This window comes from Gymnodraco acuticeps, unplaced genomic scaffold (assembly GCF_902827175.1).
Source record: "Gymnodraco acuticeps unplaced genomic scaffold, fGymAcu1.1, whole genome shotgun sequence".
Taxonomy (NCBI): domain Eukaryota; kingdom Metazoa; phylum Chordata; class Actinopteri; order Perciformes; family Bathydraconidae; genus Gymnodraco; species Gymnodraco acuticeps.
Genome location: NW_022992251.1, coordinates 161,378 through 169,107, shown reverse-complemented (window position 1 = coordinate 169,107; position 7,730 = coordinate 161,378).

Below are 7,730 nucleotides of genomic sequence, written 5' to 3'. Positions count from 1 at the left end.
GCAATTACTTCATACTGTCTAGTTCTCTTTTTCGTCCTGCATTTATTGTGCCCCCCTCAGAAAATAACTGGTCCCCCAGTGGCCCCCCCAGTCAAATTGGTCTAGAACCGCCACTGGCTGCTTCTAAAGTGAGATGATGTAACCTTTTTCAATTTTCTAAGAAATAAAAAGCCACAATTCAACACACCCTGAAGTAACACTGCCACAGCCTGTACTTGGTATGACCCTTAGACTGTATAAGAGAATCAAACAAAGTCACTGTGGTTCAAACAAGTTGCTTTTGAATATAGTTTTGAAGCCTTAAGTTTGGCGTTTTGGCCGTGATGAGGTGGTGAAATACAGTATGAACAACCCAACGCATAACAAGACATTTTAGGCACTCACAATGTTAACTTAAATTAAGTAAAAATACACTATAGCTAAACGGTTTAAAATTCTAATACCAAAACTGCAGAGCACCCAAACCAGACAATACCACGATAAGTGACCTGTCACTCACAAGGTAAACCATTATTACAGTTTATTACATTACATGTCACTTGTTAGAAGCTTTTATCCAAAGCGACTTACATACTCAATACTGTGGGCAATCCCCACAGGAGCAATTTGGGGTGAAGTGTCTTGCCCAGGGACACAACGACATGCTGACTGCAGTGGGGTTTGAACCTGTGCTCCCCCTGATCCAAACCCCAACGCACTAGACTACTATGCCACACACCTCCTGGCTTATGCTTTGAAATCATTCACCCATGTTCTTTGAAACATGTATGATCATACTAAAGTCATAAATCAAGTAAGAAACTGTGTCGTTTTCTCATAGACTTCTCTACAATCAGACTTATTATTGAAACCAAAGGGGTCGCCCCCTACTGGCCACATTTTTTCTTAGCGATCCCACAACGCCGACACATATAATACGAAAGGAAGGCATGGAGATATAAAAGAATAGATTCCACCCACACCAAGAAGGTGTTGCATAGGAAGTAGAACAAAGACAAAAAACACATCACCTATAAACATACATATAACACATGTGAATGCATTAAGAGGAGAGGCTGTGTCTATTTTGCACCCCTCCCTCCTCAACAATTGATCTCGACATTAGCCAAAACCCATGGAACCACAGTTTCATTTATAACTTTTGCATCAATTCAAACAACCTCCAAAAAGCACAACTTAAAAGCCAGAAACCCTTGAACCTCCTGAAGTAGTAATTTGGTAATTGAAACACCATTATGACCACTTAGTGCTATAGTGTAGTAATCTTACAGCTTGTGGACATCCACAATGCCAACCAGCAGCCATTACCACTTTGGTTTCAGATGCCAGCCTGCTGAATTTTACACACTTTCCTGGCAGGGGTTCAAACACAGAGCAATGGATTCAAGCAAAGCCATTATAATCTGAATTTGTGTCAGTGTGGAACATCAGGTGGGTATTCATGAGCCTTCGGGCACCAATCGTTTATAACATGGCTTAGCAGAGCTTGTAGTGTTCATCTGCCTTTATAAACAGCTCTCAGATCTATCAAAAGGACACTTTTATGAATTCACATTTCTCACAAAAGACATTAAAAGACCTTTTTTCAAACAGTACCATCTGTTGCAGTGCAGCGTCAACTCACAATACAAAAAAGCCTTGCTTAAAAATAGGCAGCTATGAAAGCAGTTGCTGGTCGACAACAATGAAGGCACTCATGGCCAACAAAGCTGGAGAATGAGAGATTAAGCATACTGTATTCCTCTTTGTTGCCTGTTTACATAATCCCTGCAGTCTCTCATCAAGCAGCGTTGATGAAAAGCTTTCATCGACCCTCTGTGGAAAGCCCGTCTTCTTCTTTGAAGCTCAACACAGTGGCCAAACATGCACACAGGTGTTCCACTTTCACCAAACAGCACACATGGAACACCTGACAGTGAAATCTAAAAGTCATAATCTGTGTTTCAGAGGAGACAAAACACTAAAAAAGTGGTCTTTTGAGCGTGGGTGAGTTGGCTATAGTGCACTGTCATACTCATTAATCATAACGGCTGAAGCCAAGGACAATATATGGACTAGAGCTCGGCACAATGAGAGGCTGTAGCTCCACAGGCTGAGATATTCTTGTGTCGGACAAAAGCTGTAAACTAAAGCTCACTATTTTATAGCTCCATGCTTTTTTCCCCCATCACAGTCACTCTCAGATGCAGCAATGATCTCACAATGCAGTCTCAAATCCACACAGTTTGTGAAGAAATGTTCCCAACCAATGGAGCCTTTAATCCGCACCTTTTCGACTTTAAAAAGGTTTGCTTTAAGAAGCTGCTGGGAATTACAAGCTTTAAAAATATACAGGGGACCAAGCTTTATCTCGTGAAGCCCAGAACTAAAAGTTAAATAAGTCAAATTCAATGACAGGAACACGGTGAGTAACCAAAAAGTTCAATAGTATTGCTATTTAGATACATTACATGACATGTTACTTGTTAGACGCTTTTATCCAAAGCGACTTACTGTGGGCAATCCCCACAGGAGCAATTTGGGGTGAAGTGTCTCAGGGACACAACGACATGCTGACTGCAGTGGGGTTTTAACCTGATCCCAACACTGCGCCACACACCTTCGATCCAAAGACCCTAATTGGTCAGTCCCAAATGTGAAACTGATGGAATCTTTGAAGGTATTTTACTGTAAATACCGAAATCTCTGCAGTGTTACTAGCACCAAAGTCTATTTTGAATTATTACATATCATTAATCTAACACATCAATCTAAGATGCTTGTAGGTAGCTGCTCTAGTTAGGATTGCATTTGCATATAACTTAAATATACTATTAACATTTGGTAAAGTGCCTTCTTAATCGTTTGTTTGGGTCCCTCACTTCCGTTTTGCTTCTCATGCACTGATTCGCCAGCTGAACAGCCAATCAGAGTGATTTATTTGACCGACAGCCTTTGGCCGATTGCTTACCGATTCGACATGTCGAATCTAAAGTCATAATGACACCTTTTTGGCCGAAATGTTGAATCGGTAAGTTTTCGGCCAAAAAGGTGTCGGCACGGCCGTAAAGACACGACGGTGCAGGACACACCAATCTGAGTAGGGCGACACGACGCTCATCGACGGCCGAAATAGGCCCGGTGTGTCTGGGCCTTAACAAAGATTTGAAAAAGAAAGACCTGAATCCAGAGAATCATCCGTATTGATATTAAAACATAATTCACAACATAGTCATTTCTGAACCACCTAAAGCATCAAACAGCATGTTCTGTCCTACAGTATCAAACGTCTAGATAGATCAATAAACACAGCACCACAGTGTTCATTTTGATCAAAGCTCTAATGATCATTGACACCCTGTGAACCCCCCACAGCTCCCTCCTCCCTTCCTTCCTCATTGCATTGTAGCTGAACATTACAAGTACAGACAGAGCAATGTCTGAAACACAGCATTCGCTCATCAAGCTGAGAAAAGCGAGCGCCACCTGGGCGTGTTATTGGTACTGAGCTGCTAAATCGGCTTATTATGCTGAGCTATTATCGCCTGGAGTTTAGGACATTTCACAGTATTGGCAAAGGTTTGCTCCGACTCGCTCTCACTACCTGGCCCTGTCTCTCTTCTTGGCCCTGTCTCTCTTTATTTTCCTTCTTTCATGTACTTTCTTTTCTTACTTGCTTCCAGTCACAACAGTTTCCTCCTGTCACTTTCTTTCTCTTGTCTTAGTCCACATATCCCTTTATGTGGATCTCTCTTTCGTAATTTTGTGTCCCCTAACCCAGTCCACTCTGATTCTTTATTTCTCCCCCTTTCTTGCTGTTTATGTCGCTCTGTTTTCCTTCCCTTCCTTTGACCCACTTTTTCCACATTTCCCTCATTGTCTATTCACTGTTTACTTGTTGTTCTGCTTCTTCGGAGCTCAAACTCCATTTGTTTTCCATTTTCCCTTTGTCTCTTTTAGATTTTTCTTCTTACTCATATTTGTCATGTTCCGCCTTCTCTGTCGCTCTGTTCCCTCTTTGTCTGTTTTTCACCCTCCCCTGCCTTTTTTCGCTCCTGCTCCCCGTTTCCTCCCTCCATACAGGCTGCTGCAGAGTTCATCTCGGGACAAAACCCCTCTCTGCTGCTGCTGCTGCTGCACACACACCGTTTGTCTACTGAATCAGGGGTGTAACGGGGCCCGGGGACAGATGGAGAACCGTGAAGAAGCAAGAAAGACGTTCTCCCAGTTTCATTGACGCACATAGCGGAGAAATATCAAAATGACAAGGCGGGCTAAGACTAGGATGCCACATGATATCACAAATGGATGCTATTCCGCAGCACATGAGCACATGGAAAGTGAAACCTGGCACTGACTCTGCCCTTTTGGCTTTCATTTTGCGATCTATTTGCTCCATCCTGCTACTGCCAGTATTTAAATTGTTTCTGTCAAGAGTGCTTAACAGATTTGACCCGATTTCACTTTTGCAGCAGATGTTTATCAGCAGTCTCAAGACCTCACCAGATATCAGTTTGCCCGATGCACAGAGTTGGAAATTGAGGGATCAGATATACTTTGGGACAACTACATACATTTTGTTTATCTAACACTACAATAATGCAGTAAGAAAAGAATCACACTGTGAGGGAACATCTCCAGTATTGGGATGCCAGAAAGTCGTTTATTGGCACTAAATGTTGAAAATGAACTCAGCTAGTGAGATTAGCCACGCTGGCAGAGTTTCCCTGGAGATGATAATATTGGCCAGACCATCATGTTTCTGACACTTAAGTGTGAAATATGTGGACAAGTATTGAATATATTAACATATAATTCGGTACACATATCCGTGTCCCCCTCAGGTAGGGTGACCAGACGTCCCCGATTGGCCTGTCCCCCGTTGAAACTGTCCCCGAAAAAGTCCCCGTTTGTATACGTTAAAAACACATAGCAAGGTGAAATAAAACGTTTCATGTCAGGAAACACTGGTTAAACAGACTGCGGTCAAGCCAGCCCCCACTTCGGAAAACACAGTCAAGCCAGCCCGCACGTTGTATTGCTGTGCGCGAATATCCTATGCATTACGGTAGAGGCCTGTAAAAACTGCCTTCAAAATAAAAGCGTTTACTCGGTCAATAACAAATATACCTAAAAAACACACCAAACATATTCATATACACTGGATCTTAAATTAAGAAATATGTACTATATAATGTGATCAATAATAATTTAAAACAAACTACGTATAACTACCATATTATAACTGAGTGAATGTAAAATGTAAGTATACAGTTATGAAGACATATCTGACATTTCCACTGGGTGACTAATTTCAATTGATGTTGACACCATCTCACAACACTCCTAAAATAACATTACTTTCTGAAGCACAATTTAAAATGTATGCTGTTTAGAATCTCAAATTAGATCTATTGTCCATCTCTATTTAGATTATTTAATGAAAACTGTCCATAATCAAAGAGTCATTCGAAGTCAATTTAAATACTTATTTCACTTCAGGGTGATAGCAGGAGATCCCGTCAATGTAGAGTTTCAAAATAAAATACCTTTGAAGTCTCATATATGAGCTGACTTCCTTCTGTTTGTATCCAACAGTTCAAATGTTCGAATTACATTGAACCAGAATTGTCCCCCTTTTTTCTTTAACAGTGAAGACAATTGGATATGTTAACCTCTTAAGCCCCATGCCTGTTTTCAGGTTTCAGGCTCAAAAATGCTATGCCCAAAACAAAGGACTATAACTTAACTTCTAAAAGGGTTATATGAATAATTTATTTTATCAAAGCAAGGTCACATCTGTGAGTTGGATGTAGAAGTGTCAGAATCAATAAAGATGTTTCAGTGTCAGAGTAAATCCAGATGGAACATAGTCAAAAAGTGTAAATGTTTGTCTCCGCCCAAATAAAACCCATTGCTTATAGTGATAACCACCCTTGAATGATGGGTTAGTAGCCTAAAAGCTTTAGGAATCCAAAGTATAACATATAATAAGTACCCTGTATCAAGATTGAGGCAAAACAAGTGAGAATTGACCTTTTTAGAGAAATTTTGCAAAACAAAGTCCAAGCGGACTAAGCTTTGGGCACATTTGGTTCCATCAGTGCCATTTAACCTTTTTCAGGTACCAGACTGTAAAAATCATTGTATAACATTTAATTATCACTATAGGTATTCATTCCATAAAAATAAAAAAAATTGTAAAAAAATAAAATAAATTAAGTGTGCGTGGTGTGTGTGTGAAGTGTGTGGGAAGTTCCCTCTTTGCATGAGGTGCATGTTACTTGCACAATAAAAAATAGGAAACTTAGGAAACATTTGACTCCAACTGGAGCAGATTTATTAAAAAAAATTAGCAACACACTATACAACAAGCATTTTTTGGGTAAAAAAAAAAAAACTTTATACAAACCCTGAATGTTACAATATTACTCCAGTAAGTCATGCCATTCCCTGTAACAGTTATTTTTGGTAGTGAAGCACAGAGGGACCTGACACTTCCTGCAGTGTCTTCACCCTTCTGTTGCCAGCATCAGAGCACCTCCTGCAGTACCTCCTGACCTTGGTGGCATCTTCCCCATAATACTCGGGCATCCAGAAGCCATATCCTCATCGCCTTCCTCACTGTGAAAACAAATGTGGAAAAAAAGCGTCAGCTAAATTAAATGTCGTGTTAAATTCAACATGTATATGTCTTGTTTATTTCAACAACAAGAACAAGAAACGGCATCCATCTTCTGTGTTTGTTGTTGAGTGTGTGAAAGAACATTATATCACAAGATGGATGCCGTCGTGTTATTGTCACGTGTGTGAAATTACTATAGATGAATACACTCTTACACCAAATAAATAACAAAAAGATAAAAACAGATGAATACTCTTACACCAAATAAATAAATAATAGATACAAACAGAGAGATTGCATGCCTTTCCGGTGACGGAGGTTCATAATCAGAGTCATTACTACTGTCCCCTTTATGTGTGACGAGATCACTATCTTCCGACGGAGAGTCCTGAAATACGATGTCCAATGCCTCCTCTTCGGACAAAAAAGTCTTCTTTCTGGCTGCCATTGTTACAATGAAGACAAAGAAAACAGATCCTGCTGTTTCGCTGATCGATCTGCCGTTCTCTGCTCTCCTGTCGCCACGGGACATGCTATGCTATGCTATAGCCTAGTATGCTGCGTAAAAAGAGGCTGTGGGTAAACCAGCTATACTGCCTGTAGTTATACTTACGCAAGATCCTATCTCTGGAACCCATTGGTCGATTTGGGTGATTGACACCTTTTTTCAAAATACGTAAATATGTTACGCCTGCGGAGGGGGAGCTATGTAACAACAAGGGTAACAACAGCAGAGGTACTCATTAAACTGAGCGCCCTCCAACCTAACAAGGCCACTGGCCACGACAATATCCCCTCCAAATTCCTCAGAGACACAGCAACCGCCATCTCACCAGTCATAGCTCACATAATTAACCTGTCCATAAAACAGGGAAAAGTACCCAAAGACTTCAAAATTGCAAGAGTAACCCCCCTGCACAAAAAGGGCAGCAAATTGGACCCAGGCAACTACCGCCCTGTTTCTACCTCCATCTCGAAAGTCATGGAAAAAATAGTATATGAACAGGTCGAAAAGTACCTCGCGGAAAAGAAACTAATCTATGAATTTCAATCTGGCTTTAGAACATCCCACTCCACTGACACATGCCTTCTTTATTTGAGCGACCACATCAAACAAGAGGTGGAC